At 35.5% G+C, this 21,298-nt stretch overlaps 1 protein-coding gene and 1 non-coding gene across 6 annotated transcripts in view; both read left to right on the top strand.

The window, feature by feature from the left end:
- Lrp1b (LDL receptor related protein 1B) overlaps positions 1-21,298 on the top strand; it is a 1,927,307-nt gene that overhangs the window by 358,995 nt on the left and 1,547,014 nt on the right. The window lies entirely within an intron of this gene.
- On the top strand, positions 421-526 carry LOC114692862. Its single transcript, XR_003734472.1, has one exon. It is a non-coding gene; the product is annotated as a U6 spliceosomal RNA (small nuclear RNA).

The raw sequence follows: 21,298 nt of genomic DNA, 5'->3' as shown, positions 1-21,298 counted from the left end.
GTCTTCAGTGGTTAATAAGCCAATTCATCTTCAATAAGTAAGAACTGTATTGAAATTTAGGGAATCCATATGTCTGGTGAAATTCACACTCAAGTGGGAGTTTAGAAAGTACTTGGCAAAGATGAAAGCATTTTGATCTGTATATGTTTCAGTCGGGTCTGATAGCAGAAGACCATCACATGATATTTTATTTAATTTTATCTTTGATGGATGATCTATCAGAGGAGTTTTACCTACACTGATGTAATAATAAGGCCTCTCAGGCCCCACTGGAGTCAGTGCTCTCTCCTGATTGTTTCTGCGCAGATGCAATGAGGCAAAGGCAAAGGCTTTTCATGAGTAACACTTGTGGCTCAGCCCTGGACTTTCATGGAGGATTCTGCTTGTAAAGGGTAAATTTCATTTAGGATACCAGGACAAGTGCTCACTTAGGCAGCACATAGACTAAAATTGGAACAATATGGAGAAGATTAGCATGGCTCCTGTGCAAGGATGACAGGACGATGCCAAGGTGTAAGTAGATTATGGGAAAGCCTATTTAAAATACCGATTACAGTTCTCATCCAAAAGAAGGGAACAAAGAAGGCTAGCAAACAGATGTTCTTAAATTAGATTCAGTAGAATACTTAAAATGTATATTTTGAAATATTTTTGTTGTGTAATCTCTGCATTATCCATACCTTGTTCTAATCTCACATGTCCTTTCTGACTCCTTCTGTTTTTGCTTTGGGATTACATGCATCACTTCCCTTTCTCATTCTCATTCTGTGGTTCATTCTTCCAGTGTGCCTGGTGCTAAGCATGGCACATCTGTGGAGGCCAGAGAACATCTTAAAAAGTGGGTCTTAACCTTTCTATATTGTTTTAGAGCCAGAGTCTCTCTTCCTGGTGGCTTCTATTTATTTTCCCATTCTATACATCAAGCTAGCTATACAGATATCTTCTGAGTGATTTCCCATCTCACCTTCCTACTTCTTTTAGGAGTGCTGGGCTTACAGCTATGTGGTGCTATAGCTACCTTTTTTTAAATGACATATAGGGATCAAACACAGGTAGGCAAGCTTGTACAAAATGCTTTTACCCATGGAACCATCTCTCTGGCCCTTGTTTCTTTACTTTTGGCACCTGCTAATCACATGCTAACTTTCAGCTCATTTTACTTTATTAATATTTTATTTGTTCTTTTCTCTCAGCTTTTGCTTCCCTCAGATAGACTCATTGTGTAATACATAAAATAAAGCTACTAAATCAACAATTGCTTCAGGTTTAATGATAGTCTAAGTTAATTGTAATTAGAACAACTTGACAAAACAACTCAATTTATGCATAGAGAAAAAGATAAAAATGCTCCAGTTCCTAAAGAGCTATACTAAATTATAATTTAATTACAACATGTAGTAATAATTCGAATACAAATAATACAATGTTTCTTAAAATAAGTGACTTTAAAATCTATAATATTGAGGAACAGATTTTTAGCAAATTATTCATATTCTGTTAACAAAACTAATTATATATTGTAAAGAGTTTGATTTATTCTACCTAATTAAAAAGTAGATAATGTTGAATGTTTGGCAGGATTAACTTTTATGTGAAAATAATTCTGATAATCAAATGATTTTGAATTATAAACTTCTGCCTGATAGTTATTTCTGGAAGAATTGCAATGCTGCCTTTATGGTGCATCGGCAGAAAACCTCATAGAAACGCTTCGAGTGTAACAGGTTTGGCCCTGAGGATGACATAAAACCTACACAGGGTGTTTAGGTAGTAGTTTTGAAGTGGGGAGGAACTTTTTTTCCAGCACAAATTGTGTTAAAGTGTAACTGTGGTTGTCTATACAGTGATTCATGAGTGCACCGCTGCTTGAGAAGAGATGATATTTCTGAAAGAAGAGAGTATCATTGTTTTTTAAAAGAAACAAAGCTGTGAGTCAAAGCAAGTGTTTAGAGATTCTTACAAAACAGCAGGATGAAGCTATTTTAATCACCAAAAAGACTATGAACAAAGGGGGGAAACATACGTTACCGTTACCCAGATTCTAAACATATAAACATGAAGCAAAAGCACATCTTTAATAGCCAGCTCTGGAGTCAATCTAATCATAAGTTAGTCTTCTTTAACAAGGCAGCTAATAAATATCTAAAAATGAAAGGCAAGTAATTCGTCTTTCAAAACCTGAAAAAAATTATACTTGTTAAGGGATTTATATTATAGGAGAATAGAATCATAAACACATACTTTTCTTTTTGAAAATGCCTTTGCTTAATCTTTAGAGCAAATGATATACTTCTCAAAAACGACTTATTTCTCCTTTCCTTTTACACAGCAACATAACCAGACATATATTTTGTCCATTACAATGCTACTTTATTATTTTATTTCTGTGAGCCAAGATCAATATCATCCTTTCTTGTGTCCCATACAGTGGGTCACCTAGAAGTAGAGGTAACATGCCCAATTTTACCATATCTGTGTAATAAAATTGTTATTTCTACTGTAAAGCACAGTCCCTACAGATCAAGAAGCTTGTTAGCAATTAGGAAGGGAGCTAAGTAAGTCTGCTGATTTTAGCCAGTGATTCTGCCACAGGCCCTATTATATTCCACAACAAGAAACTCTTTTAATTAAAAGCCAAGCTCCCCACTAGAGCTAATCATAGGTAATTGTTCCTGATAAGAAAATAAATGCAGAGTACACAGATTTTTCCCCTGTAGTAGTGACCATATCATGTGAAAAATGGAAATATGGACTAATAACTAAAGACAGTGTGACCTCTCAATATCAATGGTGTGGAACTGAAATCAAATGTCTGTCTCAATTGTTGGGTCATATTTTTGTTCTTGCTTCCTTCTTAGTCTATGCTATTTCCTGGCTGGCTAGCTTAATGAATAACAGAACATGTCTTACATTTTGTTTATGATTTCCAGACATTTTTTAAGTCCAAACTTGGTGAGTACAAATAACAAAAACGGAAGCTTTGTGGTGCTGGAATGTTTTAAAATTTGGCATTTGGCACTGATACCTGGGAAGATATCAAAATGAATGGGACACGAAAGTAGTTAGTGTGGAGAACTTCATCAGAAGGCAACAGCCAAACACATCAAATGACTGGATTAAGATTTGCTTTCTATTTACAAAAATCTGTGTACTTTGTAGTAAAAGATCAGAAAGCATGAATATCGATCATTAGCTAGCTAGATGACCTTTCGTTAAGTGGATGTAACCGTCTCTGAGCATAATATAATTGATTCCTGCAGCTCAACTGAAGAGAGAAAAGGCTGCTTTCTGGCTATGCACTTTGGATGCAAGCTGCATCTGCTCTGTGTGTCTTTTCTCACTGGTTCCCATGACACAGTCTGTTCATCACTCTGAAATCACTCATGCAGTGCAGAAGAGAACTTCCACCTCGATGCCAGTTGGGAATTTTTATTTTCTGATAACACACAAAATTAAAGTGAAGATACAAAAATGACTGCATGCACTGGGAAGAGCTAAGCTTTTGTTTATGTTTATTTGTTTCAAAATATTCCTGCCAAGAAAGAAAAACGTTTTGCGTGTAATTTGCTTTACATGACACGATTCAACATGATGAGAGATAACATTTTAGAATGTATCAGGTACTTTTATATATGTATCCAGATTGTATATGAAATAAATACTAGAGTATTAAGAATATAAACAGAGATGGAAAATGGCTTTCAACATTGTTGCAACTATAATTTTTTTGAGTTGTCTGCCTTCAAGTAACTAAACAATACTGTCTTCTGATACATATTCACGTTATTTACTCCTTCACAATTTAGTAGTGCCTTTGGTGATATAGTTTTCTTATTTGGTTGGCTTCCTTTGAAGGTTTTATATTTGTGTGTTTTTTTAAAGGCACATTGTGTCTTCTAATATTGGAAAAATTTTAAACTAAAATATTTCAGATTTAATTTTGTATAAACAATATAGTTGAAAGAAATCAAAGTTTCATAACAATTAAGAGGTTACTTTAAAACATTAATGAGTTAGTTTATTAATAATTTTATATAAATTACTAGGTTTTAAAACTATATTTCAAGTTTTATCAATATATCTACTCTTCTTATCATTAAAGTCCATCATAATGAATAAAGCATCATTATCCTTTTCCTGGAACTCAGTTTGTAAAATATTCTTTCCCAATAGTGTGAAAGGCAGTTACAAAGGAAGAATGTAAGATGTTTCTCCTGGACTATCGATGTCTAAAATGCTTATAGTCAAGAAACATTTTCTTGCTTTGGAGTAACATTTCTTGCCATTATGTAAATCTCATAGGCTCCTGACTATTGTTTTCAAGCTGAGTGAAAATCGCTTCTCTTGCTTACCACCTCCCTAGGCAGGCTTTAGCCTGCAACAGTCCCTAAGGAGACACTCTAGAATTCCCAGCCTGCATTAGAACACAGCTTGAATTTACAGCTCTGAAGTGTAACTGAGATTAGACAAATTATATACATGATAATTAATTCTTTGGGGAAACTTAAAAAAAACCCTTAAATACAAATAAAATCTGAGAATGCATGTTGTCAGTTTAATTCTATTCATTAACAGAATACATTTACTTTAATTAAATAACTGAACCTCTACTGGAATTTTTTCTTGGTAATTCTTCACATTAAAACACATATGAAAATAAATGCTAGGTTTATCTCCTGAGATGGACTACACATCAATAACAGTGCAGCAATGCTTCTGTGTGTCTAAGCTATTTATACTTGGGAAATGAATCTGAAAGAGCAGGAGGGGAATATTGCTAATGTGGAAATCTACTAGACTTCAACTATTTCTTTATTTCTAACTTGAATGCTTTAATGAATTTTAGCCATTTCAACTTCAAGGACTATGGAGTGCTCAGAGCTATAATGTAGCATATCAATGCCAGTTAAGTTATTAATAAAATGGAAAATGAAGGACACTTGCAGCCCTTTTCATTTCCTCCAAATAGAATGCACCTTGTTGAGGTAGATCAGAGGGAGACTGCAAATCTTTGAAAATTCAAACATTATTAGACTGCTTAATTGCAAAGTCAGCCCAAGTTTCCTTGAACTTGATCACCTTATCAATCCCGCATCACGAGCTCTTCTCCCCTTCATTCTACTCTTGTCATTTAATAATCAAATGTACACATAACTTTCTACAGCAACAGCACGCAGCCATTCATAGAAAAGCAGTTTCCATCTGACATCAATCGTGAGGAAAATGGGTTTGTTTCTGCTGTAGCCAGGGTTGGCTTTTATCAGGTCATTCTGGTGTTTTTTCAGGCTAACATTTGCATTTTCAAACAGGCCTGGATCTTGTTGATGTAGCTGTGAGACAACCTTACTTACGTACTTCTCTTTCTTGATGAGTAGTGGCATTCTTCCTGTTCTGGTTGATGTAATTACTATTACTTAAGATATATTGAACTGTAGCTAAATGCCCCACTACAGTAAGAAAGTTCTGAAATTTTTTTTTGAAACAATGAGATAAAAAGAGATTAGAGAGTCCCTATTGGAGTATTGAACACATTGTCCTAGGAAACGAATATCTGCCTTTATTATCTCTTCACCAGAGTTGAATATTAACTGGTTTTGAAGAATAAAAGTACAGTTAGCAGTCATTATTAAAGAGGCCTAAAATCGTCACTTAACTGATAATATATAGTGACATAATGCATCATGTATATTGCTGTAATTCCTGATGTGAGAAAGTTCTGCGTATGACATTAACAGAAACACGTAATAAGATCATTTATAAAAAACCTCTCAGGTTACCCCACAACCTGATGTTCAGAAGCTTAGCACTTCTAAGGTTCCCATGGGGAAAAAAATCTGTCTTTGGGTGTCTAGTGCAAATCCTAACTGATTATGACCACAAAGGGGTCCTAGTTTTAGCTTCATTGTAGTTAAATAATGGGATGCATCATGTAAATATCAGAGTCAGATGTATTATATTGTAGAGTATTTGTCAAATGCAAGTTTATTTCTATCACTGAGGTCAGGTTTTTCTGGCCAGCTAAGAAGAACTAACCATATAGCATAGCATGTCTTTTAGAGTGAGATTATAAGATAATTCTGTGTCTTCAAAGGTATTTAAGAGCATTTTATGAAAATTTTATTAAGCAAGTGGCTCAAATGATAGCTGTAAGTAAACTTACCAAAGAGTAAGACTAGATGTGCAGAGAGAAGAAAGGACACTGTACTGTTTTTGGAAATCAGTAGTTTAATTGTGAGCAGTGTTGGAAAATGAAGAGTTACAGAAAGCACATCATTTAAAAGAGTAGTGGTAACTGTTTGGACTCCAGTTCAATGAGGCATAACTTGTGTCCAGTAAGACAAGTTTGTTGGTTTTGCTCTTGTTGTTTGTTTGTTTTGTTTTCATTACTGTTGTTGTATAGTATGCAGTTAAATTTAACAGATATTTTACATTGTGTAGCTTTGTCAATCAAAATTTAGAACACTTTAATTATTCCCCATGTTTTTTTTAATTCTAGTTAATCTCATTCCTTTTTTGATTCCTGAAAATGGCCAGACATATTTTAAAGACTTGTATTTAAGAGCCATATAAGCAAATATATAAATAATTGATAAATTGCAAAAATATTTTTCCGATTGTGCTGTAGTATTTTCCATCCCCACAACTACTTCGTAAGAGTTCCTGAATTTTAAAGAGACTTATTTATTTTTATTTTATTTGTGTGAGTAGTTGCCTGATGCTCCACCCCAGGAGAGGATGTTGAGTCATCAGGAACTGAAGTAACAGAATGTTGTATGTTGACATATGGGTACTGGTAATCAAACTCAGGTCCTCTGCAAGAGCAGCCAGTGCCCCTAAGGCTACAATGAGTCATTCTCCAACCTTTTATTCTGTTTTGCATTATCCAAACAGTTGACAATCTCCTCTGTGAACATAAATACCTGAATCACCAGCAATACCTTAGCCAACTGAATCCCACAATAGAAATGTAAAGCATGATCAAGTGATCTTGCTGTAGGAAGTGCTGGGTCATTTTGATGTTCTGGATGGGATAATTTGCTGTATAAAAGACAGAAGCTGAAAATCAGTGTGGTGATTGAACAGATTCAGCAAAGCAAAGGCACTTAACAAATCATCAGTGACAACTCAGAAAGCTGGGATCTAGGCAAGTCTCTAAGAGCTCTGTTCCCACATTGATTACTTCTGAATCCCATCCTTGAAAGACCACCATTCATGATTTTGGGTGTGTCTTATCTTTATTTCTGAGCACTTCTTTTTCTCTTCATCCTTACCCTTAAGCCTGAGTTTGAAATATTTTCTTTATCCCTCAAATGAACATCACAAAAGAAGCTAAGAACCACACTTAATCTAGACATGAAAGATATATTTTTAAAAGATTACATAGATCATGACACTTTGGTGTGAAAAATTCGATGTTTTACTGAAAAAGAAGAGAAAAATGTCTGTCCTCATCCCATCCCCACCAAATTGATGTTCCCAGCCACAGCAATCATACAAAAAAAAGTAAGAAAAGGTAGATAGGTTTAGAAGAAAGAAAAAACATTTTCTATATTTTAAGAAAATATCACGTTCTACACTGAAAATCACCAGAGAAATTATGAGAACCTTTCAAAGAGCAAAATCCCAGTAGGCTTCATTATTGCTGTTGCATTTCCCTGCCTCAGAACAACTGAAGCAGAAGCTACATAGGCAAATAGTTTAGAACATGAGAAAACTCATTTAGAATCCAGTGGGTCAGTATATCTATAAGGGCTTTGTCCTTGGTTTTCTTTTCTTTCCTCATCAATGTGGACCCCAGGATAAGTTGCACCTGCACGGTATTCACTTCACTAATAAATTTTACCTCTAGCCTATCTTGTAGAAGAAATGAAATTTAAACAAAATCATTACAAATTTTGTTCAAGTTTAAGGAAAAGTTAAAATTAAGACAAAAATTTAGTTTATGATTTAAGTATTACTTATTTAAATTACTTTATTTTATGCTTCTGTGCAATTATTATTTGGTGATTATATACTGAAGAACTACCAGCATACATTTTATGCATTTTTTAATCACTAGAAAGAAGGCAAACCCAGCTAGCTTTCTAGAAACATCTGTTCTGATTGTTTCCAAATTATTAATGTATGTCTTAATTTTCAACTGTTACACCAATAAATCCACATCAGTGTGTCCTTATCCATACTGCAGATCTTAATTGCAAAGCACTGTTTTATACAACAAAGTTGAAAATGGAAGAGATAGCCCTTCCATACGTATGAAATTTGTATTTACCCCATTTCCAAAGACAAGCATGGTGGATATGGTATATGGACATGAGCCCTGCCAGTTTGAAGACTAGAACGAAAATGAGCCAAGGAATCCAGGTTAATTTGGGCTCTATCTCACATAAATAAAAACAACAAAGGACACTGGTTGTTTAAGGAAATAATGTTCTAGTTTTAACATCCTCTCCATATTTTTGTCCATTACTCTGGTTAACTTGTTCTCCATCTCAGTAGTTTGTCTAATTCCTTGTGTATCTGGCAAGGTAATTGGACTAACCATATTTTGATACATAAAATTTTCTTAATCCTCTGAAAACTTTATAGGCGTATTCAATTTATTATAATCATAGGTACTGCATTCCTTCTGACTCCTCCCAGATCCTTCCATCCATCTCTCTAGATACCCTCCTACCAACTTCGTGTCTTCCTCTTTATAATTTTCCCTTCTTCCTCTTTATAATTTTCTCCTTACACTTCTTCTTTCTCCTCCTTCTCTTTGACTTCTTCTTCAACACATTACCCATTGAATCTCCTCGGAACTGTTTCAGACATGTTGTCCTTAATAGGAGGTTCTTACATTCATTTTGTCTTTTCTTCTGTGATATTCCTTAAACCTTTGATTCAGGAATGTCATACAGATGTCACATTTACGATGGAGTTCTCCATGGATACTTAGTCTGCAGTTTTACAGGTTGTGAGTTTCTGCATTAACCACTATCTACTGTACTATAAAATCTATCTGATGATATTTGAAACCTGCAATATTGTATGGGTATAGAGATAAAATTTAGAAGGCAGTTTTATTCATTGTCCATTTAGCAAAATAATTGTAGTTGGTTCATCTCTGGACCTATGAGATCCCTAGTTATGGATTCTTGGGTAGATTTACAGTACAAAGCATATGTTTTATCCTGGGGAAAGATCATTAAATTCAACCAGAAAGTGGCTTGTTACCTCATAACATTTATGACATTATTGCTCTTATGGACATATTTTGCTGGCCCAGTCATTATTATAGCCTGGGATTCACATGCTAGTTCTAACCCTCAACAGCCTGCATAACACTTTCTAGTCAATAACGGTTTGGTTTCTCCATGTCCTGTGACCAAGATGTGAGCTGTCTTCAGAAATATATTATGATGTATGTCAAAACATGCAATATTTTGTCAAATATATGTCAAAATAAACAATACATATGATATCTTAGCATTAAGCTCTGATGAACAATAAAGAATATTAGCAATAGCTTCTATTGTTTGGGAGGAATCTCCAGGACATCCCTGATCAACAACATGAGGGAAAGAGTTCAAATGTGAAACTGGGCTCTTTTATTTGGCAACTAATGGCTGCTAGAAGGAGCATGGTCTCATGAATAGGGTAAGTTCAGTTCATCTGTTGGTATGCTATAGATTTATATGAGAAGTGTATAAAAGAGCTTCTCATGTTGTGTTTTCAAACATCCTTAGGATTATTTACTCCTTCTCTCACCTCCTGTATGCAAACCTCCCACACTCTCCATGCTTTATCCTCCTCTCTCATTAATTTTCCCCCTTCGTATCACCTGTGTTCTGCCATTTCCTAAATCTTTCTTTATTCTCCCATCCAAGAACATTTTTCTAGTTTCTTGTTTCTACTGGTTCTCCAAAGTAACAAATTTAGAGATTTGTTAAAGGGTCTGGGTCTGGGCCTGGGCCTGGGCCTGGGCCTGGGATACTCACTGTTTTCAAGCTCCACTTTGACAAATTTATAATTTTACTTTACAGCTGAAAAGAATTCTATTGTGCACCTGTAGCACATTTCCATTATGCATTGATAAGTTGATAGACATTAAAGATTATCTTATATCCTAGCAATTGCGAATAGAGTAGCTATGATCGTGGATGAGTATGTATCTCTAGAGTAGAATTTGAAATTGTTGGGGTATAAGCCTGGGAGTAATACCTGAGGCAAATGATAGTCTATTTCTAGGTTTTTTTTTTCTCTTTTTGGAACTAGCACATTAATTTCCACAATGGCTACACCAGTTTGCACTCCTATAACAACGAATATGTTTTTTAAACCCATATATATATGTATATATTACTTATTTTTAATTTATTTTACTATTCATGGAAAGACTAGGTTATTTAATGTCCTTAAAAATCAAATAAATATTGTTTCTGCTTAGAAATAGAACCAGTTAAGTTCACTTAGGTTTTCAACATAATATTGATCTATAGTATGAAAATGCAAGTTTTATTACCTGTCTTGTTCAACATTTATAGTTTTGCATGTGTACCATTTGTGACTTCACTCTAATAATTATGCAAATATTAAATTCACATATTCAACTTTAGTCCTCTGTCCACCAATAGCTTTCGCAGAAGAAAAACATAGCAATTAAAATTAGTCATGATGTTACTTACTTGTTTTTATTTTTATGAAAAATAATTTGTGTAGTTTTTAAAGCAAAACTATGAGCATCATTTTTAAACTACCACGAAATATGACTAGTTATTAAAACATTAACTAAATGAACTCATTATTATCCTTACATCTGTGCTGGGCATCTCTCAACTTACAGGTCATGAAACCTTTGGAAAACTGCAATCTCCAAAATTACTGGATCACAATTTATAACAGTAGCAAAATTACAGTCATGAGATAGAAATAAAAATAATTTTATGATTGGAGTATTCACAACATGAGGAACTGTATTAAAAAAGTTGCAGCATAAGAAAGGTTAAGAACCACTGTATCAGAGAGTCCTGACATTTAATTTTTAAAAGATTGACATTTAAGAATGTATCCAATACATCACTAGGAAAATAATATTAGAGAAAATCTACAACTTAATCTACTTACTGGTAATTAGTATTGTATTGGTAACTGATATGCTTCAGTAATTAAATAGTTCTTTACCCATCTAATTCCCAAGGTAATAATTATAATGGTATGTATAATACATACTCTCATATTTAATCCAATTAGCACGTTTTCTCAGTACGTACATGGCTTATATTTCCTCCAAACTGCTATAGGTTTTGAGTAACATGGGATTTGACAAGTAGGCAAAATCATAAAACAGCAATGATCAGAAGCTCCGAGATGAGAAGAACCACAGAAGTTATTGGAGGCGGTTCTGTTAGTGCCATTCAGCATATGAGCTGTGGATCAACCTAGGCGTCCAAAACACATGCGGTGAAGAGCAAGCTTTAATTCATATGCTTTGGCACAAAGATCCTTGGGTATTGCAGAGTTATACAATAATAGAATTCATTCATCTGTTAGTGTGAATTCTACCCAGCGAGCCCTGAAGTGAACTTTCCTCTCTCTGATCATTTATTCTAGTAATATCTCAAACTGTACAACTACCTACTTACAAGAAAATGCCTTCCATTTTTTTTTAAACCTTAAAATATTATAGTTCTACTGTATTTCTGGGAAGAAGCTCCTCCCTCAATATGGCTGCGGGTCAAGTGATATTTCTCATCTATCCATTTACTGCTCTACCCTTCATCTCACACAAAACCTGTCACATAAAGAGGCCACACTAAATATTTATTGAATATTGAAATGAATAAAGACATGCAATTTGTCCTGCCTACTCTGCTACACAGGTTTAACTCTCTGGGTGCATGGTTGCCTGAGAAAGCGCTCTGGCAAATGAGCAGTCCTCTTGCCTAGGTTACCTCTCCTTGTTTGCATCCTCTGTCATGGAGGGCGTACCTTCTACTTTGCTTCAGAAAGGCTCCTGTAACACTCACTGTAGCAAGAGCAAATGTACAACACAACACATTGACAGGAATTGAAACGGGAAATACTTTTATGAAAAGCTGACATTGCAGTTACTTTATCTAAATCATGCATTCCTCATTGGCCATATGCTCAGTGTTCATGAACATATGTTATGTTTGGTTTTCGTAATGTTGCTCCCTAACTATTGCATAATGGTAAATTTTCACAGAACCCACATGATCGGCATCTGAAACACTGTAATTCTGCCTTTCAGTGATCATGGCCCCAGTTACAGAGATGAATATCTTTTAGGGCATTATGTTACTGAAAGAGGGCAGGGGAGGGTTGGACATGCAAATACATGTGCAGTTGCAGAACAAAGGAACTGAATTTTACAAGGAAATGGGGGTTTCCTGATGGTAAAAAAGTCTAAAATTACGAAGGATAATGTCCCTTTGTCACGAGCTTAATCTGACATTGTAGCAAACTGTTATCAACTGATAATATATCTGGAATGAAATTCTTACTGCTTCTTGGAGCAAGAAGGCACTTGTGCTGAAGTTCTGTCTTCTGGGAAACATCGAGACACTTTAAAAGACATATTTCTGAAGATGGTCTTGGCCTTTGACATTAAAGATGCCTTATCTGCCATATATTCTGTGATTATATAATTGTGACCCAATGGGTATGATACTAATTATATAAGTCACTGCAGCATCTTATGGCTGAAGATTCTAATCTAACACGTCATGAAACAAAACATAACAAAAAAAAATCTGCAAGCCACCTTGAGTGAGGTGATAATTAACTAATAGTAGCCACCCTTTAGGGGTTTCTGCTATAAAATCTCACTTAGTGACCAACTTCCACCAGAACAGGTTATAAATATGAGAGAAAGAGAAATGATGCTCAAACAGAAAATCAAAGCAAAGGGATATTTTTTACAATATAGGAGAAGATTATTTTAAGATACCAAATATAGAAAAGTTCCATTATAGTTGCCAGCACTATTGGCATTGGCCTTTACAAAAGCAGCAGCTTGATTGTTTAATAGAAAAAAAAGGGGGGGGGGCTCCCCAGCTCATTTGGAGAATGTAGACTTTGGAATGTGTGTAGATAGCCTTTATCTGTCTGCAGTATTGTAAAAAATCTTCATGAATTCTGAATAAAGCCATCTGGTGCTATTTATAACTCACAAGAAGGGAATTTCAAATCAAAGAATTTATTCAAACTTCCTTCTGCATTTCATCTACCCTCAATGCCCCTCCCCCCTAAAAAAAACAACAACTGCTGCTTTCTATTTTGTTTTCTAGTTTTTAACCCAGCTTTGTCTACAAACCTGTGAGGAGAATAAAGAAACCCAGATTTCAGAGCAGCAATGTTCTTTCTTTATTCTTGCTGTGGGATTGAGTTTTGGCCACAGACAATAGTGCTCCTAGACTCTGCAGGAGGAAGTTCCTTTGCTTGAATAAACAGTAGCATTGGTTGAGCAGCTGAACAATAGGCAAACACTTTAATGTCTTGACGCCTTCACTACTACAGAAACTGAAACCTTTCGCATGAGTCTGTATATCTTAATGCTTAATCAACCCTAAAGCAGTTAAACTCTGCATCTGCTTCCTTGGAAAAATGAAGCTTGAAGTGGGTGTCAGGTTTTTTTCTGAGCTTAGGAAACAATGGTTTCTGGAGAAGTCTTAGCCAGAATTCTAAGAAAAGGCAAGAAACAGACAAAATTGGTTTTAGTATTACAGCTTTCTGATCCCACCATCTTCCTCTCCTGTGACTCTGTTCTCCTATGGTTGCCTCACCCCTACTGCTCATGCCCTCATTCTTGCTTGTAGGTTCTCAGAGACTTGCAGATTCTGAATTACAGATTCTAAGTCCTAGCAAGAAATTCAATTGTCAGGTCCCATAGCCTAAATTAATATCCTGTTAGTGTTATTGAAATGACTTGGATGTTTGAAAACAGAATCTCTGAAAAGGTATAATGACTAACAACAATGAACTCCAGAGAGATTTCAATAATAAATTACAGAAAGCTATAATGAGTTGCCTTTGCTTATTTATTTAAAGAAATCATTTTGAATTCATTTTACTGCTCAGTAAAAAGGAAGTAATAGACACAGTACTGGCTTACATCTCAGATTAAGTGACATAATACAAATGGTTAAGTGGCAATTGCAAACCTGAGACTCTGGAACACTGAGACACAGTATGATAATGAGCATATACCACTTGACACAACTGTCTCTCATACATAGGTAACCTTGGTATTCTATGCCTTCTGGAACTTGTACTTAATAATGTGGCTCTTGATTTAAAAATAGCTCCCATCTCTCTGTGTGTGCATTGTTTTCTGTGCTACATAAAAATAGGACTTTCTATCTTCACCAGTCAGAAAGGCTGTTTGAATGGAGATGTTCCAAATGTGTAGGAGGCAAAATAATGTGTGTCTGCACTTTCTGTGCCATTACTTTTTGCTGTTCATGGTCACAGCACACATTTGTTTGGAAATGTATTACATGCCCCATGGTGGAAAACGCATCAGCTCTTTGTTGTTTCGAGATAGGAAATGCTCGTGACTAAACATAGTTTTGAATACATGCAAGCTGGGAGCAAAACCTCACTCCCAGGTCAAGAGCTCTCCCCCTATCTCTGAGCTGCAGGCATTGGAGATGAGCAGATAAAATGTATGCAGGAAGGAAAGACTGATACATAGGCAAAGACTTGATAAAGGTATCTACTGCTCTCCTGGTGCCTTGGAACCTCCAAATATCCTAGGATCTCCGAGTCGGTTTGTGAAAATGTCTGCACCAAGTTTCATGCTTCCTAATTCAAAGATCATGTTTATCACATGAATACAGAGTGGACTGAGATGAATCCAGTCATACAATCCAGCCATGTATTCTCTTTTATGATAATGGAATTTTTGCTTGATATTCCTTTTGGAATACATTACTGTTATGGCTATTAAAAAAAAACTTCTTGATATTTGTCAGTTCTCTCAATATTGCTTGGTTTTCTCTTTCTAACTTATTCCAGCCACTCTGTATTGTGCTTACATAGATGAATATGTTATGTTATATCATACAAACAGAATAAATATAATTTATATGGATTTATTTTTATGTATATGCTATGAACACACAAAAACTCTCTTAGCTATAATTTTGAGTGTTTATTTTAAGAACAAATTTAGTCATACAATTCTACAAAATCGCACATTCTAGAAAGAGGTAGCCACACATTTGCTGCAGCAATTCATGGAGGCAACAGCGGTGGGGGGAGCTCAAACTCATCCTCACCTACTTTTGAAAGTCATTTGTAGATTCTCCTTCTGAAAATTGGGACAAACTAATTTTGTTCTATTTCCACTTTGCTTCCTATCTCACCATAACATATTTAATAGCTTCTCTATCTACTATGTGAAGTTGAATTTTCTTTATTCATGTTTAAATTACCTTCCCCACATGTCAGAAGGTGCCCTCATCCTGGTGTTTGGGGATTTAATGAACAAATCCATGTTCACTAAGTCTGTCCAATTGTGGTTAGATAGATGTCAATCATGTCTTCTTTCAGACTGCCACTGCAAAGACTTTTTTTCTTTCTCTATTTTTGTCATTGTCAGTTTTCAGTCCTTTTAGTCCATGGTCATATAGCAGTCCTAGCCCTTGTCAACTCCATTTTTCACTCTAGGTAGACCTTTCTGAACACAATGAACTCATCTCTTAACAAGAAATAGGTAGTAAAACATGCGGAGAGAATATAATGAAATTCTGTACAATACTGTAAACCATAAATATGATGGTGATGATGATGATGATGATGATGATGATGGAATACCTATAACCAACAGCAATATTAGGTAGTTTCTGGCACATATTAAACATCCACTCAATGAGAGCTTTTTTATTTGTTGTCACTGATCAGGTCCCACTATAATCTGAACATTTATGTCACACACAGGATTTCCTTTGATCAGGTGCCTCTCATGTAGTTTCTCATCTCATGTTCCAGCCACTCTGCTGAAAGAGAATGTTGAAAAGAGGAGATCATTGAGTGAGGGTCCTGGCAATTGCCAGGCATTGTTCAAAATATGTTTGTCCTAACTCTCAAAGTGAAGGCAGTGCTTCCTTAGGAGTTCTTCCCTCACTCTGAACTGCCATTGCTAAGTGCTGGTTCTTCTTTGATCCGTGATATTTTGTGTTGTATAAGTGATAAAAGTGATGGTCTTCCTTGCCTACTGAGCACCATAAAACTTACTGAAACCATGGGATAATCATTTACAGAAAACTAGCATACTAATTAAATTTAACTAATTAAAGTAACACACTAATTAAATCTAATTAAATTAACACTACATGACAGAAAACATTCAGAGGTATGGATTCTTAACTGTTATTGCACTTAGTCGACATGAAGTGGCTTTTGTCAAAATGCTTATTGTCAGGTTTAGTTATATGAACTTTGATTATCCCTCTCCATACTTTTTCTTGCCAGTGTCCCTTCAATGAACAATTCTTCAGAAATCAAAGAAACACTGACAGTTTTAAACTTTAAAACCAAGAATTTTGGGATTAGATTGCAAATGAAGCAAAGGTGTACAGTTTGACAAGCAGATGAATAAATACTCCTTTTTTCTATGTTTCATCTACTTGAATAGGTTTTATAGAATAGTGACTTTCGTATTATCTGGAAAAGATAGTGTTAAAAACATTTTAGGACATGTAGCTGTGCCTCTGGTTCTAACGAAGAGTTAACACATGTTGCAGATTAAATATAGACATTAGTTAATGAAATAGTAAGTGAGATGAGTCAGCTGGTTAAAAAAAAATCTAAAGAATCATATATTATTATGGAAAAACACAATAGCAAAATGGATTTACAAATATATGCAAAATAGGCCTGTCAAAAGGGAAATTATCAATTACATGGAATATAACTAACTTGCTTATCTATAAAGAACAATTTTTATTATTATTTTTCCATAATTTATAAAGTTATAAAAAATCTCAAAGACAATGGAGAATTAAGACAACCCTGATGGAACAGCATAAATCTAGCTGTTGGCCTGTTGTAAGAAACTGGCATGTGTCTTACAGGAGTAACGAGAAAAGATTCCTATTTTTTGAATGCTTTTTTGACATAATATGAATAAGAAAGTGTCTTTAAGATGTTATAAAATAGTATGAACCAAACTAAAGAAGCTTTTCATCTGTAAATATCAGGTCATTTCTAAAATATGGAAAGAGGTGAGAAATCAAATCTGATTGAAATCTGATTGAAAGAGACATATCTGTGGGTAACAGGCCATTTTCTGTTGAAGCAATGGAAGACATGGATGCATGTGAATTCTTGTGGGAGCAAAGAAAGGCAAGTTAGTGGAACAGTAAGGGTTAGTCATCTTTGACCCTTCCTGGGCAGATCTGATGATCTTCAGGTGGCAAGTAGTAGAGTATGGTTTAAGAAGGGGTAACTCAAAGGGACAGTGATCCCAAGAGACCCCCTTCTAAAAAGATTTTACATCATAATTTTCCTGGTGAAAATCCTTTTAGTTACTGTCTCAGCTTCTCTTTTGAGCCCATCTTTTGTCCTCATAAGGAAAAACAATCATATTCAACTTCTCAAACATAATTTTAATATCTGAAAAATGCTGTGAAGTTCTGAAGCAAGAGGCATAATTAAAATTGATGCACCAAAACTCATGATTGTTTTGTTTTCCTTGTTGTTGTTGTTTCTTTAGTTTATACTGCTGTCTGATAGTTGGGTTTGCATTTTTCTGTTTGGATCTAAGCTAGCAAAACTCCTCCTCCCTCTGCTGCTTTGTTTTGCTTTTCAGTATTCTCTGTTCTACATGATTACACACTGGTTAACTACCATTGCAACTGCATTTGTCCTGTCTTGGTAAAGCCTTTTTCCTCTATGGATATACATTAAGTTTTGTTTTCTTTTCCTCAGTATTTCAGTCTAAAGAAGAAATTTTGATTTTTTTCATTTATTGATATTTTTATACATGATTGTAGAAACCTCATATTAAGTTCATGTTGTACATGTAATATTTTTATTCTTATGTACATTGCATAATATTTCTATCAGGTTAAACACGTTTAACTCCTCAGGAGTAATTTCTTGCTGGAGACATGGCCCAATAATTAAAAGTACCTGCTGCTCTTCCAGTGGACCCAGTATAGATTCCAATGCCCTAACTGTTGGTGCTGATGTTCTCCCCCTGGCCACAACAGGTACTGCATGCATATGGCACTGGGATGTATAGACTACTAGAACTTCTACATCTATCACACTAAACTAGGTATCATTGATAGAACACTGCTGTGGGATGTCATTCTGTATGTTGTGAATATGTGTTGCTTTGATTGGTTGATAAATAAAATGCTGATTGGCTAGTAGCCCAGCAGGAAGTATAGGCAGGGTAAGCAAATGAGGAGTATTCTGGGAAGAGGAACAGTTGAGTCAGGAGCCACCAGCCAGACACAGAGAAGGCAAGATGACAAGGTAGAGCTGAAAAAAGGTACCGAGCAACATGGTAAAATATAGATAAGAATTATGGCTTAATTTAAGTGTAAGAACTAATGAGTAATAAGCCTGAGCTGATGGTTGAACAGTTATAATTAATATAAGCTTCTGAGTGATTATTTTATAAGTGGGCTGCAGGACTGCAGGGACTTGGTGGGACTGAAGAAATCTTCTGCCTACAGAACACCCCCCTCTCTCCCATCCCGAGATTTCTCTATAGCCTCTGGTAACTACCATTTTATTCTCAATTTCTATGACACCATAGTTTTAGATTCTACATGTATGTGATAACTCAATGTAAAGCTTTAAAAGGCTTCCCATTAAATTCCCTCTCACCATATCTTGAACAGGTTCATTTTTGGGGTGTGTGCAGAGGTCAACGCTGGAGTGCAATCCCAGGAACCATAATGGTGTTGCTAACTTTTAAGTTTCCAGTAGTTGACACCATGGTCTCTTACTTTATAAGACTCTTTGAGTACTCACCTTCTTTTTTCATCCTTTCCTACTCTTTAATGATGAACGAAAATCCTCATTTGATATTCCTTGAATCTTCAAAATGTCCTTTTATTCTAGCAAAACATGTGTGAGCCTGTTTCTACAATGCAGTTTTGTCTTTGCAATACGCTCCATCTACACAGACTCCACAAATTCAGCCAAGATGAATTTAGTGATATGATTGCTGAATTTTGAATTTCAAAGACACGTTAAATTAAAAGATTAAAAAAACTATGCCATACAAATAGAGGACCAGCTACTTTTAACTATGTCATATTGGGTCAGACATAAAAATAAAATTAAAGCCTAAATTGTGCTAGTCTTAGAGTGCCAAAGTCTGAGATGCAATTAAATGTATAGAAGACCGAATAATCTGAACTCACAAATGTAAATAAAATTATTTTTTCAGTATTTTGTAAGAACTATTTTTGGTAAATCTCATTCTTTCCTGTTTCTTTCTGGGTTTACATATTCCTCTCAGGAAAGATGAACTGTGGGTTCTTTAAGATTAGGTTAGCAAAACCAATCAGGTGGAAGTAACTGAGGAGTCTTCTTAGTGGTTTTCATGCAAAATAACTTTATAAATAACCCTGGACATACAATCCTATAATCCCAGATACTTGGAAATCTGAGACAGGAGATCACAAGTTTAAGACATATTTAAAATACAGAGCCAGATCAAGGCCAAAGTGGGCAGAAAACAAGTTTCTTTCTTAAAAGTAAGGAAAAGGGCGGGGGGTGGGGGGAGCCCTGGCCATGCTGTTCAATGATAGAGATCTAGCACACTGACTGAGATGCTGGTTCTATCCTGTGTGTGAACAAGAACAAATAAATGAGAAAAAACCACACACACAGTTGCCTCTGAGGCCTGCAAGTCTGTTCTGAGAATCTAGAGCCTGGACTTTCATTGGAACCTTGTCCCTTGGGGTATACCCACTCCAGTTTTTGAAACACGACTATTCTAACATTTTACTGTTGAAGTGCAGAATGTCTTGTGTTGTGAAACCATGAAGATATATCCCAAACACTGGATTTTGAGGTGGGGAGAGGAGGTCAATAATTCTCAAACCTTATATTGTTTTTGCATCCCTTATTTTTATGTTCACTATATTTAAAGGCTGAAAGCAATGCCTCACACATGCCTTATCCATAGCTGTACACTAGTTCCCAAGTAGGAGTGAGTAGCCAGGTCAACTGAGGAGCTTTAAGAAATGCTTGTGCTGGCTCACAACTTTATTCCCAGGATCAGGAGGCAGAGGCATGAGAATCTCTGAGTTTATGGCCAGCCTGGACTTCACAGAAAGTACCAGGACAATCAGAGCTGTTCAGGGAAAAAGACAAATAAAACAAACAAACAAACACCTTGTCCTGGAAACAACAAACAAAAATGCTTGTGCAGCATTAAAAGCAAAACAGGGAATTACTGACTTACTGGGTTTTGAATAAGGCCTGAAAATTAGTTAACTTTAGTTCATTGCAATGCTACAGATATGAGAATTAGTCTTTGGAAAATGTCTCCCAAATTGTTTATTCTTATCCAAACATAGAAAGATATATATTTCTGCATAGTTTTAAGTATGTTCATTATTCTTTGTGGAGAAATATGAACAAGTTAAAATGGATAGTTTCCTTAGTCTATTTGTGAGGCTACATCATGATATGACAGCCTGAGCAGTTTGAACTATAGAATGGTTTCTCATATTTTCATAGCTTTGAAGTCCAACATCAGGGTTCAGGTAGATCCTAGTGAAGGTCTTCTTTATCAGACAACCCTTTGTCTTCTCATTTAACTTTCACATGCTTGAGAAAGCAGTCAACTCTTAAATGCTTTCATGACTTAAAAAAAACAAAAAAGAACATGAAATTCACCCCATACGGCCCACAGCCATTATCAAGTCACCAACCACAGGTTCCCATACAAACACTTCTCATAGTTTTGACATGGGAATTTGGGGAGGGACACAGGCAGGCATTCCACAGCAAGGGGGAATTTGGTCAATTTCCAAAAAGAAAGGAAAACAACAATTCTAAGAACACTAACCTTTCTTGGGCAAATGGTTTTATTTGCAGCTGTGGCTCATTTTAACCAGAATTACTTTTTTAACTAGAATTATTTTCATGGCAGAGGAGCATGCTTTATGCACATGTGTGGAGATCAGCAGACAGCTGAGGTCAGTTCTCTCTCCCCACCATGTGGGTCCTGGGGGTTGAATTGAGGTCATCAGGATTGGTAGGAGTGTGTTCCTACACTGAGCCATCTTGCTGGCTAACCCATCCCATTGGTTAA

This window comes from Peromyscus leucopus, chromosome 4 (assembly GCF_004664715.2).
Source record: "Peromyscus leucopus breed LL Stock chromosome 4, UCI_PerLeu_2.1, whole genome shotgun sequence".
Classification (NCBI taxonomy): Eukaryota; Metazoa; Chordata; class Mammalia; order Rodentia; family Cricetidae; genus Peromyscus; species Peromyscus leucopus.
The sequence above is the reverse complement of the archived record's forward strand: the minus strand, read 5'-3'. Positions and strand labels throughout refer to the sequence as shown.